Source organism: Dermacentor variabilis, chromosome 5 (genome assembly GCF_050947875.1).
Source record: "Dermacentor variabilis isolate Ectoservices chromosome 5, ASM5094787v1, whole genome shotgun sequence".
NCBI lineage: Eukaryota > Metazoa > Arthropoda > Arachnida > Ixodida > Ixodidae > Dermacentor > Dermacentor variabilis.
Window position 1 is genome coordinate 77,568,633 of NC_134572.1, and position 23,520 is coordinate 77,592,152.

Sequence of the window (23,520 nt, forward strand, 5' to 3'; positions counted from 1 at the left end):
GGTTGCATGACAGAGGACTTGATTGGCTATATCCGCAATGCACAGTACCCAGCTTTCCACATACAGCCTATAGACATCACGTTTAAAGTAAATCACCATTTCTTCGGCAGAACTAAAAACGACTCTGCTGCTTCTACGACGAGTTACTACCCAGAACCTGATAAAATTACCTACGGTATCATACGAAATCTACCAGATAATGAACAAGGACAGCTCTTAAATATAATCAATAAAATGTGGGAGACCGGTAATATACATCCCGAGTGTAAGGAAGCTTTAAGCTTCAAACCGATGCCCAGCAAAGCCTCTTAATAGACCACAATACATGAGTTACATCTGCATGACGTCCTATCTGGGCAAATTAATGGAAAATAGGGTTTTAGAAAGATTGAAATCGCATCTTGAAAACAAAGACCCGCTATCACATACTCTTATCTGCTTTCGGAAGCAGTCAGCACTCATGATGTGGCCCTTGTGATCCATGAACAAGTGTGTTGTACATCTAGTGCAGTGCAGCTTGGAACGTTCGTGGGGGATAGACATAATGAAAGCTTTCTACAGTGTTCTGCATAACACTATCCTGCAAAACGTGGCCGAGACGAACCACGCATATCGAATGCTGCAATATATCAACAGTTTCCTCACGGCAGGACTATCCATATCCTGGGACCTAACTGCCAGCCATCGCAATTAGTTCGTGCACACAGAGGAACTACCCAGGGTGTGATGCTCTCACAGATGCTTTTCAATTTGTCCATGAGAAAAATCGGCCGATCCCATGCACTGCGGAAATTGATGCAAACGAAGCTTTGTATGCTCTTTGCTTTGATTGACGATAATTAGCGGTGATTTTGGCCATGAACGTGTAATTTCTTCAACGTTTAGTCCAATAGGAGAGTGGTGAGTTGATTTTACACGTTATCTTGCGTGCATCACTGCTGTTTGTCTCCGTTGTCCACAGAACACACAGGGAAATGTGTTTGCCTGATGTGTTGTTGTGCGTCATTGTTCATAATGTCTGCGAGGGTTGAGCAATGGCAATTCGCATCGTGGCAGAAGTGCTAAACTTTAATCGGACTATGGGGTGGTAAGGAATTCAGTTATATAATTGTATGTATAGATTGTATACATACATTCGCGGTTGGTACCACGTTTCGCAGCGCAGCGAAGACGCTCCTATTCCGCACAACGCTTCTTTCGGGCCTCTGGGTTCTCGACGCTGAGTGCACACTTTGGAACTATTTTGCAGGCGCCTGTTTACGTGCTCCTTCTGCATAAGTGGCCAGCACGCTGTTGAGACGCCAGCTCCAAGCGCTCCCTTCAGGCTATGAACGATTGTAATGCTTACACTATCAAACCCAGCACGCGACCTCCATAGCCCAGCACCTGCCTTTTTGTCGCATAGGAAATCAATCATGTAAAGTACGTGGCATACGCACAAACTGTGCAACGCTGCTGCGGCGGCTCCGGCCGGGATGGATGGATGGATGGATGGATGTTATGAACGTCCCCTTTGGAACGGGGCGGTGGGTTGCGCCACCAAGCTCTTGCTATTATACTGCCTAACGTCCTACTTAGGTTAAACGATAAAAAAGAAAAAAAAAAGACACTACGAACTCCCACAACCAAATTTTCTGATCCCCTATTGCGAACTGTGCTTTTGTACCTCTCCGTTTTTTTTCGTTTCCCTACTTTTCGTCCACCAATCCTCCAATCGCCCCTTACCATTCCCTATTGCGGACATGTTGACTTTTCCACTGCTCTCGCTGAACCCAAGGGCTTCAAGGAGGCCAGTAATGCCTAAATCGACCGCTGGGTAGACGTCTTCGCATTCGGGATGCGTGGAGATAAGCGCCATCTGGTAGTGTTGCAAAAAACCCAGCAGCGTGGGCAAACAAAACCAGGAGGCGAGCGCTACCTGGTGGTGCTGCAAGAAACACAGCGGCAAGGGCGGCAAGACCATCACAGCAACAGCGCCCGGAAAATCGGGAGAAGAGGCAAAACAAGCTTCGTTTTAAACTTGCCGCTCTTTAGCCATATCTGGTCCTTGCGTCACTAAACGCTGTACGTCATCATGTATATGAAAAGCCTTCGCTTCAAACTCAGCCAGATCTCCAACCTGCGTCATGCAATCTATGAAGAGGAAATCACTCTTTGGTGCACCAAGCGCAACGCAAGGGAACAAGATTCGGTTCTACGGGAATTGCCGAAATATTATAGATGCGCATGCACAGCTGGTGGCCCTACTTTGCTCCCCGGAGAAGTATGAGTGCGTCGTAGTCATCGACTCAAACCGCAGAACCACCGAGCTCAGCAGAGATTCTATAAAGCTTCGCATGAAAACGTATTTTCGTTCCACGAAGACATATCAAAATTATAGGTTTCTATTGGCAGCAATACGGTGGGAGTACAGAGTGGGTGAACTGGGTCACACAAAAACTTAGTGAGGTTTTTCACGCGATAGCAGAATTTCTAAGCACATATCCGGCCTTAAAGAGACACTAAAGGAAAATACTAAGTCGATGTGGACCGTTTAAATATTATTCCAGAAACCTCGCAACGTTGTTTCCTGCCAAGAAAAGACTTAGTTTGCGAAAAAAAATTGCTTCTGAAGGGTCCGAATACCTTTTTCGGAATTGAAATCTCACCCCACCCGACTGGGGGAGTGGTGACGTTGCATACGCCATCACCGCCATCGGTACCGGCTGTGCTGCTGTCGGTGAGTAAAACGGCGCCTGACAGACGGCTGTACCGAGTCAGGACAGCGCGGTGGATTCGCCGCAGCAGCTGCTTTTTGGTCAAGTAGCGTACATTGTTCGGGCGCCCCGCGACATCACATGGAAGTTGAATTCCCTGCCACTTGCTGTGTGTGCGACTTTCGCGACTTGGTAAAACCAGCGCAGCACAACGCGAAAGCGTGGGAGGCGCGGAGTCGAGCAAGAACGAAACCTTTCGGCCGCCCGCGTCGTTGTCAAGGGTAATTTGAATGAGTTCTTTTTTATAAATATGAAATAGAACTGGACAAGTAGCATTTTATTTCGTCTTATAATAAAACGTAAGGATATTTTTTGTAACGAGTAGTTGAGCACTAGTGACAGACTTTAACTGAGGACTGCTTTAGTCTTCGGGTAAGTACTTGAATGTCCCTGGGGAGTCTCTAACTATGTCTTGCATTTATCTCAATTTCTCCATTATAAAGGCTCCGTTCGCGATAATATTGACGCCTTAGAGATTCTCGAGCACTAATCCATCACTTTATGTTTACTCAATATTTGCCTTTATTGCCCCTTTAAGGACCACGAAATATAGGTAAAATGATGGAGACGACTATTCGGTCTAGAATTATGCACGCATGCCACCAAGTTTCAATAAATAATTTAGAAGCTATGGTCCGCATGTGTCACAGGGCTCGCAGTTCCACACTGTGCCAAGGACCCTAATTTACGAGTCACCGTGACACACGACACGCTAGAAGAAGAAAAATGCGCACAAAGAATCTCCACAGCATCGAAAAACAATGTCTACATAAGGTCGCGCTATCCTAACATGCCTAGCATATGAGATTCGACATGTGCCTAATATCCCGCCAGTTCCACTACCAAGGGACACTGTCTCGAATCTATCCCCAACAATATGAATGCGCACATTCACTAAGGAAGACAACAGGCTCTCGCTGATCATTTAGCCACACCAAACCACGACACCTACTACATCGACTCTGCTCGTCGCTGTTAGAATACTACTCCATCAGTCATGGGACTAAGAAGCTAGACCACTCGCAGTCACGAACCTGTACCATATGCTAAAGACGCGGACATTCAGGTTATTACCGAAGTCATTTGCATGACACTGACATTATCACAATTAGTTCATATAATCAAGGAGCATCACTTGCCTTTGCAAAATATGTACTCCAGCGTGATATTGTCACGTTGTAGTGTCGGTAAAGAACACAATAGCGAAAGCTATGAACAACCAATGTAACTCTTTGTTGGGCGAACCTGCGCCCAGAAAAAACAAGCAGCAGTCAAGCACAATGATAGCGGCTAGCACAGTCGGCGATCATCGAAAACGTGATCTGCGGGTCAAATCCGTCGGCTATTACACATGAATCGCCGAAAGTTCCTGGGTAATCATTGGTGCCTGCGAGCGTTCCAAAAAGTGCTACACAATTGGCGTCGCGCATACAATCAGATTACACATGCTTCGGTGACAACGCATAGAACCATCGATAACGTTCCACACTCTCAGACAAAAGTAAACACTTTGGTATATATAGTTATGTGCCGCACAACGATAATAGTCATCTGCCTTGCTTGCGTTTCCTTTCTTAAAGACGCCGCGCCCGCTACTTTCATGCCGGGAATGCTTGTCACGCTGATAATGCGCATGCCGTTCGTTAGCGCGAAGTACCGGGCTCGCAGCGTTAAAGAAAGGCGGACAAGATAGATGACGTTTATCGTTGTGTGGCAATATACAACCCAAAGGGTGTAATTTTGTTTTAGAGTGCAATAGCTTCCGATCATGCAGGCGTGTCTTGCGCTGAGCGATAACTTACTAATGGATGAAATAGTGTCCCCGAGAAAAGGATAAATAAGTACACGCGTCAAAGTCCCCCTCTCAAAAAGGCATAGTCCCGGACCTACAAACACGAGAGCAAGAAAATAAAATACACGTACTAAATAAAAATAAACAAGCAAGGAAGCAAAGTTCGAGAGTTCGTTAGGGCTGTTAGAACGGCCTACCTTGCAAAACGTGATCTACTTCAGATCGTGAGCGGCGCCGCTGTGATTGCGCAATGCCGTCGGGCGCGACCTCATACAAGTAGTTCAGTGCGCCAAGACGTCAGACGATCTTGTAGGGTTCGAAAAAGCGGCGTAAAAGCTTCTCACTAAGTGCTCGTCGGCGTGTCGGGGTCAAAACACAAATGCGGTCGCCGGGCTGGTATTCCACGCAGCGTCGTCGAAGATTGTCGCGTCGGCTGTTCGTCCTTTTCTGGTTCTTGATGCGCGGGCGGGCTAGTTGTAGTGCTTTTTCGGCGTGCTTCAGATGGGCAGCGACGTCGATATTCTCTTCGTCGGTGCATGCTTACGTTGCTAAATTGTTTGAATATCGGCATTCCGTAGTAGATGTCCTTGGTTCGAATCCTGCCGTCCGACAATTTTAATGGAGTGTGTTTACTTACTGATAAAACAAAAGTATTTTGTTTAAAATGATGAGTTTACGAAGCCGTTACAAGCCAGAAAGACGAAGTTTAGCCAAATCCGTGTACAAAGCGTAATTTCCATGTAGGCCGAAGCACCCCGCTTGGAGCTCCCGCAGGCACTAGCGCCATAGTTCCTTTTAGTCTCTGGTTTGGGCTTTGGGTGTATTCGGGTCGGCACCAGGTGCATTTCTTGCAAAATATCGCGTTGGAAGTTCGTGCGCGCACAAGTAGGTGGCGGTAAGCGTACAGAACTTTGTTCACAAATTCACCTATTCAAGCCTAGATGTCGCTACAGGGTTTTCAGGTCTCGAAACGGAAGGGCCAATGGAACGAAGCAGAAAATAACGCCGAGCACCTAGCCAAAGAATGCTACGCATAAAAAAATATGATATCTGAAATGGGATCCGATTCAGATCCAATAATTCAAAGCGCCGTTATCTACTCACTGTTCAAAGCCGGATAACGGAGCCTCATAATGCGTAGCTATAAGGGAAATTTTTCGGGTGGAGACGACTCGTGTATAGCGTGCGGAAATGGCGTCGAAACCATCAACCATACTGTGTTCAAATGTCAGAGGATGTATCCAGCGATAAATGTGGAATCTGAGGCGTTGACATTTAAGCCCAGTAGTGCCAGCATAAATCAAACTTTTTATACTGTAAATAATCTAGCATAGAGTATAAATATATCTAAAGGTTTAAGTGCACCAAAATGCACTTAAAAATAAAGTTGATTGCATGTACCACAACCCCGTATCCAATGAGATGTTAGTCATTCTCATCACCATTTACAGCAATGCGAGCCCTTTTGCCCTGATCTTAAAGAAAGAAGATTGTCGTGTTTCTGCGCTGTAATGCCCCAACCAAACTCAATTTGACGAAAAGAAAGTAATTTTGAGGTCTGAATTGACAGGTTAAATCTCACTAACCCAACAAAAGACGTCCTGAATGGAAGCGCAAACTTTCCCGTTGCTGTGCCCAAGAGTTGACTGACAATAAATTTGGAACGCTTAGCTCCAATCTAAGAATGTAGAACGCTGCTTTCAAGGTTCTTTTCCGCAAATTAGGAAATGTCTGAGCATTAACGAACATATGATCTGTTGTCTCATCTTCCCAACAAAACAAACAATTTGGTCAGAGTGTCCGACCAGCTGGTCTTGCGCCCTCATCAGCTGTGTGCGGAAAAAAAACTAAACCAAGTGTCGGCACTAAGCAAGACAAGGTAGATGTACATGCTGGTTCATGTGATTTGATGGATAAATGTTGATTGCGCCTTTTTCTGTTTATTTTTCTATGTTGGTTATTCACACATTTCATATCGTATTCGTATTGTATTTCACGCGCAATTATGCTGACCTCGTGTTCTTTAGCGTCGACATTTGGTTGACCTGCTCTTTTTGAAAAGTGGTCACAAGATGCCCCAAACACGTGTGAAGTCAGCAAAGAAGGCCTTGTCTTCAAAAGCACGCGAACTCAACGCCTAAGACGAAAGCGTGGGGCCTGCGTGAACAACCGGAATATAGCCTGCGTGGGTGTAACTTAGTGCCCACTTTGGTTGACACACCTGTTTTTCTTTTCTGTTCTTTTTTTTTGTTTTCAAATCAAGATGCCAGGTAGGCCCATTCCGGAGATGGTACACTCTATGGTGCAAATACGGCTTATTTTTTTACTACATTGGCCCTAATTACATCCATGCCAATATTACTACATATTCTGCAAATAATTGTCGCTTTTTGTCTCGGTGAGAACTACATTTTTGGGCATTTTTCATTTTGTTTAACACTCCAAAGTAGCAAAATGGCCACATTTGTTAAGAGGCTGGAAAATGGATAACACGATCACACATACGCTGAACCCGCATAAAGTAAGCAAAGAAGACCTTGACTTGAAAATTTTTAAAGCGGTATTCGACATCATAGTTTAGGAACTGCCACTTTAAATGGTTGTATTTTACAGAGTTTACTGTTGCAAGGGTATGACAACTGCGGAAAATCTGGAAACTTTGTTGAAGACGCCACCTTCACATAATCTCCTATTTCGTTATGAAATAAGCACGTATGTCAAGGCACGCAACCCTGCAAAAGATAGTATCGAAGGATGCAAATGATACCAAATGCAAAGAATGGTACCTTCGCATTTTTCGCAAAAATTGTCATCGAACTGTATTTTAATGGAACATCAGTATATAGTTTCTTTGTCCTCCTCTTCCACGAGTTTGCTCAAAACTCTACGTGTCTTATGTTTCCGATTTCCCGTAGCTCGGGTTGTCCCAAGTGGGCCGTAACGCATGTAAATAGTAAAACATTGCATAGCCTGCAAGCTACTGCTGCGTCCACGTCACATACTGTGATGCAATATGAACTTATTTTACATCTACAGAAGTTATACATGTTGGAAACAAAATACAAATGCACACCTCCTGTCCCTTTGCATAGCATTAAGTTGAAATGATTCGAGAAAGCTTTGCTTGACGTAGATTACAACGGGTGCGTTTGATCGGCAGTAATATTTTCCCGTTCTGCATTGGCCGCGATGTCCAGGAGCCTTTCCTTCTCAGCGATGCGTTTGTTCCGCGCGGCATTTCCTTTTCGCTAAAAAGAACATAATCTTCATACTTTCATCCGCTTGGAACTTCTGAATGCCTGAAGTTTTCTTACAAAAACTTGCGTACAACTTATATTGCTCCTCGTGCCACTCTTTTGCGCACTTCATAAAGACATTCCTGCGCTTTCACCAATCTACGCTGCGAAGTCAAGCGTATTGCCTTTTGACGCAACGATATGTATATGCGACCATTCGTCTTCACTTTGCAGAACGCCATTAAATACACCACGCAGGCTCTGACAATGCCACGCCCCAGAATTTCTTAAGGTCGTTCACCTCGACATTCGAAATGCATGGGCGACCCGCGTGCGGGATGTGCAATAAACTCTAAGAGATATATTTCCGAAGCTTCCGGGAAATATGCGTGGAGAATTGCAGACACAACAAAGGGAAGCAGGAGGGTGGTAAGGAAAGGAAGATTCACAAGGAAGTAGAAAATAAGGCTTGAACAAAAGGAAATGCACAGGCGTTCACACCTCATCCCTCTCCGAAAGTAGATGTGTATCTTTTTTGTTTAGAAGCATTCAAAGGAAAGGAAAAAGGAAGCATTATTCGAAGTGCATTTTGAAAAGTAAGGCAGTGATAAAAACTGTTCCTAAAATTTTTATTTTGGTCTCCCGAACAAGATGATTGTACGCAACGGAATGAGGTGAGGCACGAAAATAAAATTGCCTGGAAATGAAGGAATGACAAGGTTCAAGAGAAAAAGCACAGCTGATGTTAGACTAGATCGTTTGGTTTTAGTAGGATCACAGATCAAGAATGCTGGACCATCGAACTAGTAGCAATTCCCAGGAAAGACTTAAAGAACTGTGTACAGAATTTATCGAAGTTTTCGGTGAGTACGAATGCCTTGGAAAAATCAGGATGCCAAGAAAAATAATATATAGGAGTTGACAATGTCAAAGGCCAGCTTTAGGGCCCGTTATTTTTTCATACTACAGCTAAGCCGGCCGCACTTCGAAACACAACTTAGAAAACGTTCATAGAAAAGTGCATTCGTTCATAATCGACGATTGATTAGCGGCTCTCGTATTGTCCAAACAAGTTGTTGGACAACTTGTTTGACCCTTGGAGAAACCCGCCCTGCACGCTCCGTCAGTATGGCGCAGCTTTGCCGAGGGAGAGTTCGTGTTTCATCCTGGCCGCGGTTGTATTTCTATGGTGACGCAATGCAAGAACGCTCGTATACTGTGCAATTGGTCCCCGTCGAATAACCTGAGGTTGTCAAAATAATCCGGAATCCTCCACTACGCCATCCCCTATAGCCCACTGCGGCAGTTTCGAGACTTTAAACTGCACAACTTATGTTTTATATATGAACTTTCTAGCGTCTTCCCATTGGTTAGACCTTCATCGTTTTCTCGCCGGATACATATATATAAAGCTTGTATTTGCTCCGGATGCAAGAACCACCAAATTGGCTTATATAAACTCTGTATCTTGACCTCTGAAGTACTGCCAGTTACGGAATTGTGTTCTGCGTAACACAAAAATTATTTCCTGCATCGAGCCCGAACACATTACGTCGGCAAATATGAATCTATAAAGCACACCGGGCTCTGAATATTATAGCACATCATGCTGAGCGACTTTTCTTTATTTAGTTCATTTTCTTTTATTTAACAAATCGGCTTTTGCCGCTCGATGTGTGGCCATTCTTGGCTAATCCTCCAGAATCAGAATACGTCATTATGGTATAAAAGGTATAGAAGCCTATTTACATATACACGCGGCAATGTGACACACTAGACATAAAAGTTGTCATCTTTGAGGTGGACAAACATAACCATTGCACGAGGTTACACTTTGCATCAGATGACAGTAAACACTATGTACGCATCGCCGTCAGTTCTATACAATTTCTGGAAATGCTTCACGAAAGCTTCGCTTGCCATAGACCCCAACACGTGCATTGGATCCGCACAATCTTTCTTTTTTCCTTGGGAAAAGTCTTCGCCTCCACTTTTGTGTAAGTCTTGTTTGGGCTACGATCGCTTTTCCAAACCCGTATACAGTGTTACTGAAGGTGAGTGCACGAAACGATGAAATCCCGCATGCATACAGCCAGCCCGCTTGATTTGCACAAAAAGAACAGCAGTATTTTCAAGCCGTTTAAAAATAAACTTTTGCTCTTCTGGCTTGCAGCTTACAGGCATGTGCAAACAACAATAATAATAATATTTGGGGTTTTACGTGCCAAAACCACTTGCTGATTATGAGGCACGCCGTAGTGGAGGACTCCGGAAATTTTGACCACCTGGGGTTCTTTAACGTGCACCTAAATCTAAGCACATGGGTGTCTTCGCATTTCGCCCCCATCGAAATGCGGCCGCCGTGGCCGGGATTCGATCCCGCGACCTCGTGCTCAGCAGCCCAACACCATAGCCACTGAGCAACCACGGCGGGTCCGATTTAATCAAAGACGAAGGAGACACAATGCTTGAAAAATTGGCGGCTCTTTATGCGAAGTGTCTATCGACTGCAAGGGTCCCAGAAAACTGGAAGAATGCGAACATTATACTAATCCACAAAAAAGGAGACGTTAAAGAATTGAAAAAGTATAGACCCATTAGCTTACTCCCAGTGTTATATAAAATATTTACCATAATAATCTCCAATAAAATAAGGGCAACACTGGACTTTCGTCAACCAAGGGAACAGGCTGGCTTCCGGAAGGTATACTCTACAATGAATCACATCCATGTCATCAATCAGGTTAACGAGAAATCCGCAGAGTACAATAAGCCCCTCTAATGGCTTCATATATTACGACAAGGCACTTGACTCAGTAGAGATACCAGCAGTCATAGAGACGTTGCGCAACCAAGGAGTACGGAACCGCTTACGTAAATACCTTGGAAAATATCTACAGAGGTTCTACAGCTACCTTAATTCTACACAAGAAAAGCAGGAAGATACCTATAAAGAAAGGGGTGAGACAGGGAGACATAATCGCTCAAGCGTGCTTAGAAGAAGTATGCAAGCTATTAAACTGGGAAGACTTTGGACTAAAGATCGAGGACGAATAGCTGAGCAACCTTCGGTTTGCCGATGGCATTGTTCTATTCAGCAACAATGCAGACGAGTTACAGCAAATGATTGAGGACCTTAACAGAGGAAGTGTAAGAGTGGGGCTTAAGATTATTATGCAGAAGACAAAGATGATGATAAATAGCCAGACAAAGGAGCAAAAGTTCAGGATCGCCACTCGGCCTCTAGAGTCTGTGACGTAGTACGTTTACCTAGGTCAATAAATCACAGGGAACCCTGATCATGAGAGGGAAATTCACAGAAGAATAAAAATGGGTTGCATCGCATGCAACAGACATTGCCAGCTCCTGACTGGAAGCTTACCATTATCATTGAAAAGGAAGGTGTACAATCAGTGCATTTTACCAGTGGTGAGTTATGGGGCAGAGACTTGGAGACTCACAAAGAAGTTTGGGAACAAGTTAAGGACCGCGCAAAGAGTGATGGAACGAAGATTGCTAGTCATAACGTTAAGAGACAGAAAGACAGCGGTTTGGATCAGAGAGCAAACGGGTATAGACGATGTCCTAATTGACATGAAGAAGGAAAATGGAGCTGGGCAGGTCATGTAATGCGCCGGTTAGATAACCGTTGGACCATTAGGTTTACAGAATGGGTACCAAGAGAAGGAAAACGCAATCGAGGATGACAAAAGACTAGGTGGAGCGATGAAATTAGGAAATTCGCGGGCGCTAGTTGGAATCGGTTGGCGCAGGACAGGGGTAATTGGAGATAGCAGGGTGAAGCCTCTGTCCTGCAGTGGTCATAAAACAGTCTAATGATTATGCTGATGATGATGCTGCTGCTGATGATGATTACATCTTATACAGACCAATGAACTGTCTCGACGACCGCCTGATCCTTTAAGACAATGTTAACATTATCTCTAACTGGTGTAACACCTGGCTCGTGACCCTAAGTACTAACAGATGTAAAGGTGTCTGTTGTGGACGTAAGCATGAAGTTTCTCATTTTTCCTACCACATACAAGGCCACAGGCTGTACCGGGACTCTTCTTATAAATATCTTCACATTTACTTTACACCAGGCCTCTGCTGGTTTGATCAGATCAAACCAGCAGAACTTCAAAAAACCTGCGCAAGAACTTCAAAAAAAATGAGGATGAGCAAACCGAGAACGGAGTGAAAGCAGGGCCCGAGATTTCGACAAGTTTACTTCCCGAAACGTGGGCTCCTGCTTTCACCCTGCTCTCGTTTTGCCCATCGGCTTGAATTTTAATCTTCCGCATTCCCTGTGTTTCCCTCAAAACCATTAGGGTACTTATGCCGCAAGCTCCGTCATTGTCTCTCTAATATTCACGAATTATCCTAACTTTCGTCCTCCCACAACTTGAATATACCTCATTTGTTCGGTCCCCTTCCCCTCATTACCAAATTAACATGCTTGAAGCAGTTCAGAACAGACCCGGCCGTCACATTTTAATGAACTAAGACAATAATTCAAGTATACTCAGCTTAAACTTGGTCATTCCCTTTATCTACTGGCCATTCACCATCAAACGTCATCTCCTATGATGTTTGACAAGTACGCCTACAGCAATAAAATATGCCTTGAACGCCCCATTTTCACTTGACGAAGACTGCATAACCACCTCAGCTTGATGCGTATCTCTGGTAGTACGAATGCTTTTAACATATCCACACTTCCACAAGTCATCCGCAGGTTGAATGATATTCCCGAGGTTATCGCCTCTGATAAAACCAGAATACGTTTCGCCACAAGCTTGAGGCAGGTTTTTCACAATAACGCTGGAACATGATTTCTTCGTTTAAGTTTTTGCTTTGCTTATTTTGCGATGCGTTGCGTTTTCTTCTTCACTTGCAGTCAAACGCTCCTTTAGTGCATATTCCGCAAACACTTTCTGTGGAGCTTTTTTTTTATGTTGATGTTGTTGTTCACTTGCGCTGGAACCTTCTTTTGCATTTTGAAGTTCATTTTTACAGCGTTCCGTTTTCTTGTTCGCTTGCTTTGTAACCCTGTTCCTTAAGAGTATGATGGTGCTTTCATTGTAATACCAAAACCCCCGTTACTCTATGCCCTTTGGGCCTCTAACGTAATTTTAAATAAATAAATAAGTAAACCCGAAGATATTTCTTTATTACTTCAATATGATGCTCGCTAATGTTATATTTTTTGTCTCACAGGAATTCCTGCACGTAAGCTATTCGCACAGAAACTGCAAAAGAGAGAGAGAGAGAGAGAGAGAGAAACTTGCGCTAACACGATTTGTTGCCGGGGGTGCCGCTTCTGTCTTCCTCCTCATTGAGGCCGTCAAGTCTTGTCAGCTACATGCTATGGCAGACTGACTTTCCATTAAAGAGGAGAAGAAACTAGTAAGAATTTATGGCGTACGCACGTGAATATTTATTGGCACCCATATAATTTTATGATACCCGCAATAAGCAATAGCAGTTCGGTGAAGACCGTTTGACTGGGGAACACTCCGAGTTTACGACAATCTAGGCTATAAAAGTGGACATACACAGAAGCAGCCTTCGCAGAGCACGATGTTATTCTTTCTGTCTGCTTAAGCATGTGGATCCTATCACAAAGTATCGTTCAGGAGCCTTGTTGAGGTGTATATACGCTAGAGAGAAAAACTGTTCAATAAAATTTTTCACGACCGCATGGCTTTGGACAGCGTTTTGAACAAATTTAAGGCACCGCGTTTAAGCCACTTTATAACAGTGCTTGTAAAAGACTATAATGGAGAAAGAAGAAATCAATTTTTACGATGCACTATGGTTATACCTGTTGCTTCCTGACTCTGCACACCTCTGGCTGCGCAACGCGTAAAAGCAGCACTTCCGCTACTGCAGGAGCTTAAAGATGAATACGCACCAATAAAACCTTAGGATATGGCGTGGGGCCAGACAGCCTCGGCGTGAATATGAAGAAATCAGGCTGACGAGAAATTCAAACCGATAGCACCTAATCGAAACAAATGTGCGGAATCTTGGCACACTTATCCATCGAAAGGCAGGGTTTGCGTGTCCTGCGTGTAATACTGAGCAAGCAATGGCGATAGCGTCGTATAGAAGATGACCTGGCTCATTATTTGTAAGTAACGCGCATGTAATTCACTATTAAGAAGGCTATTAGCGGTGGCCATGTCGTTTTGTCTCGTTTCTTCTGCTAAGGTTACTGATAGCAGTATTCCTCAGTTTCTAGGTTATATTTTTTTCTTCTTTTTAAGAAGCGGCGAACGCATTGGTTGCCGTGAAAAAGTTACGCCTGTATGAAAGGTCATGTATGATGTGTCAGATCATCTGCTGTGCCCAATCTCAGGGCCTCTCCTATGAGCTTACAGTTATAAAAGCTACCACCACATGCATCTGAGGTCTGTGTTCTAGTCTTTCTCCTTTTTTTATTGAGTAAAAGTATCAATAAGTTTTCACTCATTTGCAAGCCGAACGCTCAAATATTTTTAATTGCCGGCAAGACTCATCTTACGCCAACCTTCAGCTAGGGCACTGCAGTGACAAAATGCCAAGAGCGATTTGATATACCGCACCAGAACGTCGCTGTTGACCTTTGAAATGGGTGCAGCATTTAACTTCGAAAGGATACTCAAAGGGTGCCACTGCGAGGTGTACAAGTGCGGCACCTTCAGCGAGGATAAAAAAATTCTCAAAAAGGACTGACAGCGATGTTGTACACAAAGGAAGGACATTACTCGTTGTATTGTATATCACGTGCAAATAAATATACCTCGTTTGCATTAAGTTACGCGACACCACGTAACAATCGACCAAACAATGGTAAACGTTGGCAAACATGGCGAACAATGGCTAATCAGACTCGGAAGTCAATCAGGCATAGAAGCCTTTTAAGAACGAAGATTTCTCTTACAGATACTTCATAATAGCACATTGCATTACATTCAACAGCTTTTCGCATTTTTTTTTTGCCGTTGGGTATATGACTTTTGATGCGTACACATTCTTGGACATTCGTTTATAACAGGTATATATATATATATATATATATATATATATATATATATATATATATATATATATATATATATATATATATATATATATTGAAAGGGGGTTTATTGCAGCTCGTACGAGGGATCGCAAGTCGCTCTTGATCGCGAGTCCTAGCCGTTCGCATCAGCAGCCCGAGCTCGGGTCTCGCGCCGCAGCGGTGGCAGTGCGCACAGCGCCACATGCATGTTACCCACTACAATTGCCCCCACGGCGAAGAGGAGCCATCCTGGCGACCTAAGGTGATGACACGATAAGGGGGTCGTGGTACGGCTTCAGGCGACTGACGTGAACCGTCTCGCGGCCACGGCGGCGTTTGTCCGAAGATGGCGTCACCGGTTCGACCACATAATTAACCGGTGATGTACACGCGACGATCCGGTACGGACCCTGATATTTCGGAGCAAGCTTTGGGCTAAGGCCAGGGGATTGGAAGGGCAGCTGAAGCCAGACGTGAGAGTCCACGGCGAAGGACTGTGTGGGCTGCCCGTTGTCGCGTCGATCTTTGTGGATACCTTGGGTATCCGACGTAAACGAGCGAGCCAGTTGGCGGCACTCTTCAGCATGGCGAGCAACTTCGGAAAGAGGGGTGAATTCAGAGGCATCCGGATGATATGGTAGCACGGTGTCGAGGGTAGTGGATGGTTCACGTCCATAAAGAAGGAAAAATGGGGAGAAGCCTGTGGTAGCCTGAACGGCGGTGTTATACGCGTACGTCACAAAAGGGAGGACATCGTCCCAATTGGAATGATCAGACGCAACATACATGGTGAGCATGTCACCCAGAGTGCGGTTGAACCGTTCCGTGAGACCGTTAGTCTGTGGGTGATACGCCGTAGAGGTGCGGTGAATAGTGCGGCAAGCGGCGAGTAGCTCATTAATAACTTCGGATAAGAAGACACGGCCTCGGTCGCTGAGCAGTTCTCGCGGTGCGCCATGCCGTAAGATGAAATGCCGTAACATGAATGCGGCGACGTCGCGAGCAGCAGCCGAAGCAAGTGCAGCAGTTTCGGCATATCTTGTGAGGTGGTCTACTGCAACAATTATCCAACGATTTCCTTTAGCAGTGGATGGAAGAGGCCCATAGACGTCAATGCCAATCCGATCAAAACGACCTGCAGGACACGGCAAAGGTTGCAGAGGGCCAGTCGTATGAGGAGATGTCTTGCGTCGCTGACAGGCTACACATGACCGAATGTATTTGCGGACATAAGAATACATGCCGCGCCAGTAGTAGCGCTGACGGAGCCGCTCGTAGGTTTTCAGGACGCCAGCATGAGCTTGTTGGGGGTCGGCGTGGAAATACGTGCATATGTCGGAGCGCAAATGGCGAGGGATGACCAGCAGCCATTTGCGACCATCCGGCTGATAGTTTCGGCGGTACAAGATGGCGTCCCGCAGCACGAAATGGGTGGCTTGGCGACGAAGGGTTCGAGGGCATGTAGCCGTCGAAGAACTGTGAAGAATGTCAATGAGAGACACAATCCACGGATCTTTCCTCTGTTCAGACGGCATGTCAGTAACAGCAAGTGTAGCAACCGGGCACTCTACGGGGGAGGGTGGCGTTTCGTCGGATCTCAAGGGCGATCGGGAAAGTGCATCGGCATCAGAATGTTGGCGCCCGGATCGATAGATGACGCGAATGTCAAATTCTTGGAGCCGAAGGGCCCAACGTCCAAGACGGCCTGACGGGTCCTTCAGTGACGCAAGCCAGCAGAGCGCGTGGTGGTCTGTCACAACATCGAACGGATGGCCATACAAGTAAGGGCGAAATTTGTGTAACGCCCAAACTATAGCCAAACATTCTTTTTCTGTGACAGAATAATTGGTTTCTGCCTTCGTGAGGGCCCGACTCGCATATGCAACCACATATTCCGGAAAGCCAGGCTTGCGTTGCGCAAGGACGGCTCCAAGACCAACGCCACTGGCGTCCGTATGAACTTCGGTCGGTGCAGTCGGGTCATAGTGGCGTAGAACAGGTGGTGAGGTAAGCAGACGACGCAAAGTGGTGAAGGCTTGGTCACATGCCGGAGTCCAATCGCGAAGGTCACCTGGGCCAGCCAGGAGCTTCGTCAGAGGAGCGATGATGCAGGCAAAATTGCGTACAAAGCGTCGAAAATACGAGCAAAGGCCGATAAAACTTCGGAGCTCTTTCAGTGTAGTCGGCCGCGGAAATTCTGCGACAGCACGAAGTTTGTCAGGGTCGGGAAGGACGCTGTCTTTGGAAACGACATGGCCAAGTATGGTCAGCTGGCGGGCGCCGAAGCGGCACTTTTTCAAGTTAAGTTGAAGGCCGGCGGTGGCAAGACAAGTAAGGACGTCGCGTAGACGAGAGAGGCGAGAGGTGAAATCAGGGGAGAAAACTACCATGTCGTCTAAATAACACAGGCACGTCTTCCATTTGAGGCCTCGCAGAATATTGTCCATCATTCTTTCGAATGTCGCTGGCGCATTGCAGAGGCCGAATGGCATTACCGTAAACTCATACAGGCCATCAGGCGTAATGAAAGCTGTTTTCGAGCGGTCGGATTCATCCACTGGCACTTGCCAATAGCCCGATCGCAAGTCCAAAGAAGAAAAGAATTCAGCACCATGTAGACAATCCAGGGCGTCATCTATGCGCGGTAGAGGATAGACATCCTTTCGTGTAATCTTGTTGAGGCGACGATAGTCCACACAGAAACGAATCGAGCCATCTTTTTTCTTGACGAGTACTACGGGCGATGACCAAGGGCTGCATGATGGCTTGATAACACCACGGTCAAGCATGTCTTCAACTTGCTCGGTGATGACACGACGCTCGGTGGATGACACGCGGTGAGGACGCTGGCGTAATGGTGCGTGGTGTCCCGTATCAATGTGGTGAGAGACGGTACTTGTGCGGCCTAACGATGCTTGGTTCCAGTCAAAAGACGCGTGAAACTCATTTAAAAAAGTAATTAGCCGCTCACGTTGTGTCGACTCGAGGTCATCGGCAATGGAGCGACAAAAAACATCCGGTGGGACTCGGTTAGATGGCACATGGGGCGTCAGTGCTGTTACGTTGGCAGTATCGACGTCGTCGGCCATGGGGAAGTGCACAATAGCGTCAGCGTCCACAGACTCGATGGTGCCAATAGTCTCGCCACAGTGCAAAGCCAAAGTGCACGAATTTGGGTTAGAAATCAGTATTTCTGCAGCACCATGGTGAACCGTGAGGAGGGCGAAAGGCAACAATATAGGCTGGCGGCGAATGAAGACGGCAGCGGGTGTAAACATGACCGTCGCTTCGGCAAGCGATGCGCATGAAAGAGGGACAAATACAGCACTGTGAGGAGGAAGGTCAGTATCTGAAGCTACACAGATCCTGCTAAGATCGTGAACTTGAAAATCGCGAGATGGCAAATCGCACAGAACGGAGAACTGAACCTCAGCACGTGCACAGTCGATGACGGCATGATGGCGCGACAGAAAATCCCAACCGAGAATGACATCGTGGGAGCAACAAGTTAACACAAAGAAATCAATGGAATACAAAATGTCTCGAATCAGCACTCTGGCAGTGCACATAGCCACTGGCTGTACTTGTTGCGCACTGGCTGTTCTAAGCAATGGAACCGAAGGCTTCATGGTCACTTTCCGCAATGCACGACAAAGCTTCTCACTAATCACGGACACAGCAGCACCTGTATCGACGAGCGCAAGGGATTTGATGCCATCAACGCACACTTCAATGACGTTAGCGGGGGAAAAACGAGTACTTTGATGTTCCGACGATGACGCAGTTCGTGCCTCAGGAACTGCGGAAATCAGTTTTCCGCCTCAGTAGTACTGGCACTGGGTCTACGACGCATGGGTGAGAGTGAGCGCCGACGAGGGGAAGGCGAGCGACGAGTGCCGTAGAGCTGTGACTGCGGTTCCGGTATGTCATCAGCAGCGTAGACTTCCGGTGGTGGTCGTGAAGGCATACGGAAAGGTCGGAAGTCGGAGCTGGGTCGTCGCGGGGTGCCCACGAAGGCCGGCAAGCGCCGGCAGCAGAAGCGCACTACATGACCCGGAGTACCGCAGGCATAGCATATTGGGCGGTTGTCAGCAGTGCGCCAAGGATTTGGACCCTGCTGCTGTGCACTGAAAAAGGGATCCGCCGGCTGGCGAGGCGAAGGCGGAGGAGAGAACACCGGCGGGCGAGGCGCTGAAGGCGGAGGAGAGAACCCCTGTAGACGAGGCGCCCGTGCAACGGCTTCAGCATACGTCAGAGGCGCGGCCACGGGAGCCGGCTGACACGGAAGTGGAAGAGCTTCGGTCACTTGCTCTTGAATTATCTGTCGGAGCGCTGGAGCCAAACATTGAGAAGGCTTCTCCGTGGTCGGCAAAATCGAGAGCTGTCGTGCGACCTCCTCGCGCACAAATTCTTTTATTTGCGTCAGCAAAGTTGTGTGGTTGTCGCCAATAATTAATGCTGCTAACGAATCTTCCGTAGGCGGTGGGCGCCGAGCTAAGATGCGTTGTTTCCGTAGCTCGTCAAAACTTTGGCACAAATTGATAACTTCGGCCACGGTACGCGGATCCTTCGCTAACAACATCTGAAAGGCGTCCTCATCAATGCCTTTCATAATGTGTTTGATCTTGTCCTGTTCTGACATTGACGGATTCACGCGCTTACACAGGTCAATGACATCTTCGATGTAACTTGTGAAAGTTTCACCGTGATGTTGCGCACGCCCCCGTAAGCGTTGCTCTGCGCGAAGCTTGCGCACAGCGGGGCGCCCGAACACTTCAGCGAAACTTGTTTTGAATGTGCTCCATGTTCCGAAATCGTGTTCGTGGTTTCGGAACCAGAGGTTCGCGACGCCGGTTAAGTAAAACAACACGTTGTGCAACTTGGTGACGTCGTCCCACTTGTTATGCTGGCTCACCCGTTCGTAAGATGACAACCAATCCTCCACGTCATGATCATCGGTGCCGCTAAAGATGGCAGGATCACGCTGGCGCAACACACCGGAAACGATGACCGCCGGAGGCTGTGGTGCATCTTCCTGGGTGGTTTCGTCAGGCATGGTCGTAGCAGTCGGTAGCGTCCGGCTTCGGAGTTCCAGTTTCCGAGGTCTACCCCGCAGCTCCACCAAATGAAAGGGGGTTTATTGCAGCTCGTACGAGGGATCGCAAGTCGCTCTTGATCGCGAGTCCTAGCCGTTCGCATCAGCAGCCCGAGCTCGGGTCTCGCGCCGCAGCGGTGGCAGTGCGCACAGCGCCACATGCATGTTACCCACTACAATATATATATATATATATATATATATATATATATATATATATATATATATATATATATATATATATATATACCACTGTGACAGTAGAAGTATGAAATGCTTTCGTGTATTTAGATACGTCCCACACTACTCAATGCTGGGATCAGCCTTGTTCTCCCGGCAAGCATCATATATCGCATTCGTCCTCCTGCCATGGCTACGTAGACGCCTCACACTCAGCACCTGCCCGATTTGATGTTTGCACTTCGGCATAGCTTGTGAGTAGTGCCTTGCATAAGCATAAATATTGCATGATCCTAAAGTTCTACCCTTTGTGCTGGCTAAACAAACACTGCATGAGGTTGCACTTTGTGTCGAATGAAAGTAAACACAATTGTACGCATCGCAGTTGTATAGCATTCGTTCAATCGCTTCACTAAAGACTTCGCTGCACGCAAGTTCCAACATGCGCGCTGGAGGTGCATAATGCTTAGTAAAAACAAACCAAGGCGAAAATAAATATTTCATAACATCCTGTTATCTATTTATCCCAGAGAAACTGTCGTAAAGAACAACCAGGAGCTGTCGCGCGACCAGGCCTGCACAAGCTTCGATGCGTTTAAAGTAAAAAAGAACGCACCTAAAAATTATTGACTAGTAGTCTTACGAACAGTAACTAAATTTTATATTTCTACACACATCGATCTACGACTTCTATGAAACCCCATTCATCTGCCTTCATTTGTATTCTTACGTTAGGCTTTCCCAGTCCACGAAATAACAAAAAAAGCTTATTTGGCAGTTTATCCAAGCGCCGCGTTTAGTAAGTCGAAATAATCCTGGAATTTATTCCAGTCAAGAATAGGAGCTTTCATAGCCCGTGAAAAAAAAAAGAGCTTATTTAGCAGTTTATTCAAACCCCGCGTTTAGTAAGTTGAAATAATCCCAGGATTCACTCCAATCAAGGATTGGAGACGCTGTTAATAATCGACTCAATAACGATTTCTACCTCTTTCATAAGACGACATCGTTTACCAGGAGTTCATATGATAAGACGTTGCTTTTCTTCGGCTATGGCCTTCTTTAAGTTCCATGTATGCTTTCTGAGCGCCATATATAGACGTCGGAGTGCTCTGGAAACTAAAGAAGCAGCTCAGTGAATCCGTCGAAGTGCTCGAAGACCTGTGCTCTAACCCTGGCTTGTAGTTCGCTTTTTCTGCATGCAGTCTGACATTAGCACTCTAGTTATGAAGCCTTGCCGCCATCTCGACCAATCATCAACGCCCCGCAGACACGTGAGCACTTTCGTTGAGACAACCGCAGGAATATTTGCAACACAAACATACCAGCGTCAGTTTTCAAAGAGGAGAGTTCACAAACACAACTTTATGTTTGATGATCATGAAATTGATGTTTTCGATGATCATGTTTTAGATCAGTGCATTTAAAATCATGTCACCAAAAACAGATTTCTAGTTTTCAACTTGAAGTGGGACGTCTGGAAAAGGCTGGTTTTCCGATCTTTCTTTTGCTTTCAGTTGCCGAATCATTGCTTGTCAAGCTTCGAAAAAAGGACAAAAATCCGTCAATTTCTAATGAGCAGGCTAGTAGGAAGAATTTTACAGTGCTTCCCTACATACACAAGCTAAACTTGCGAACTTGCGTAGCATGGTGGAAAGAGGAAGCACGGGCTCGGCCTCCTGTTAAATCAAGCATACAATTTCGCATGTGCCTTGCACGACACGTGTCATATATATAACACGTGTCGACACATGTTAACGCACCGGTGGGTGCGTTAACATTCGCTTGTGTGAGCATGAACGTTCCCTGGACGCTGCTGGAGGGTTGAACTTGGCTATTCATTGCCGTAGATGCTCTGCTCTCCACTGTTTTCAACGACTGAGATTATCGGCAGAAAAAACGACTAGCTGGAAAGAGAGATTATAGAGGCAGTGGACATGCGACACTTCAAGGATGGTGATTGCATTAACACGCCGTCAGTTGCAGTCTCTCAGAAAAAAACTTTATTTCTTTCCATATGATACACACGCATTCGCTGCCTCCGCCTGTCAGCGTTTGTCTTAGTTTTTGTATCGCACCCCTGTTTAAGGTCGCTGTGTGTTTTTATTGATTTTTACGTTGTTTTTGGATGCACACGTAAGTCTGTTCTATATAAGCTTGGCGTTCCTTTCATTAGATCAACATTTGTCAGTACCGCTTCGTGTTGTCCCTTTCTTCGAGTCTCGTGGTTTCTGGCGGTAGCTTCCCAAAATCGTGAATAACCAACTGGCCTACACTCATACTCTGCTATGTACAAGACTCACATCTATCGACATTTAAGAATTGTGTCCCTCTTGCGTCACAATGACGCATACCTATTGTGGATTTGAGGCCATGAACGGGAGCACAACGAGCAGCCCATACCAAGTGACGTGTGCTATACCAACGAAAATCGAGTCAATAAAAGAATAGGTGTCGGTGCGCTGTAGAGATACCCTTTAGCCGACATTAAAAGTTCCGGCGTTATGCAAAATTAGATTTTTTCATTACAACGAATGGAATGTGCGCCTATTGGCGCTGCCTTGTCCGTCAGCATGCAGGGTTTATATGAGCCAGTTTGCTGTCACTGAGATTCAGCGTACGTACAATCGTCGTCCACAAATATATCCGCCGAGATACTGGCCGACCTACGCCAAACACGGCAGAACACAGGCAAACGAGGCTTCGGTTTTAAAAGGAGTGGGATCACATAGGAAGCAGGAGACAGTGAAAGGGGTAGTTTTATTTTTATTATTTTCTCATGTCGTTTCACGCGTGGCTCACATATTTGCTTGTTCTTATTCTCCCATTCCTATAGGGGCGGACGCGTTATTGCGCGTTATGGTATAAGGCCAGCAGTATAAGAGGGGTGTACTTTGTTTGCAGGCTGTGTAGGTACCAGCTAAACTTACACACGAAATAATGCGCATGCCGGCAGGAATGTCGTGATCGTCACAGTTACCCTCTTGCTTCCATCGGAAAAAGATATAAAAGAAACTTTGGATTTCGCGAAACGTAAGGAGGACTGCAAAGTTAATGAAAAGAAGCAGCCAGACGATGGAATGCAAATAACATCGTGGTCGCAGTACCGGGTAGTTTCGTCCTCTATTTAACCGAAATCGATGACGTCAGCTGCGAGAAAGTGATGTACAGCTGGTTCCGGCATGATCAGCTACGTCTACAGTGGTGCTTCTATAGTGTAGTGTCCCACATATCCCCATTTCCCCTCCTCTCTGGGAACTTAGATTTGTGGCGGGTAATTGAACGATGCGCGATAGCATTAAATCGCCGCTCCCGTACCGAATATTACACGCAGTGATACGAGATGGGCAAGAACCTTTCCCAGATGCATAATGGATCTCGAGGAAGAAGACTCGAGGGGCACGAAGTTTAGA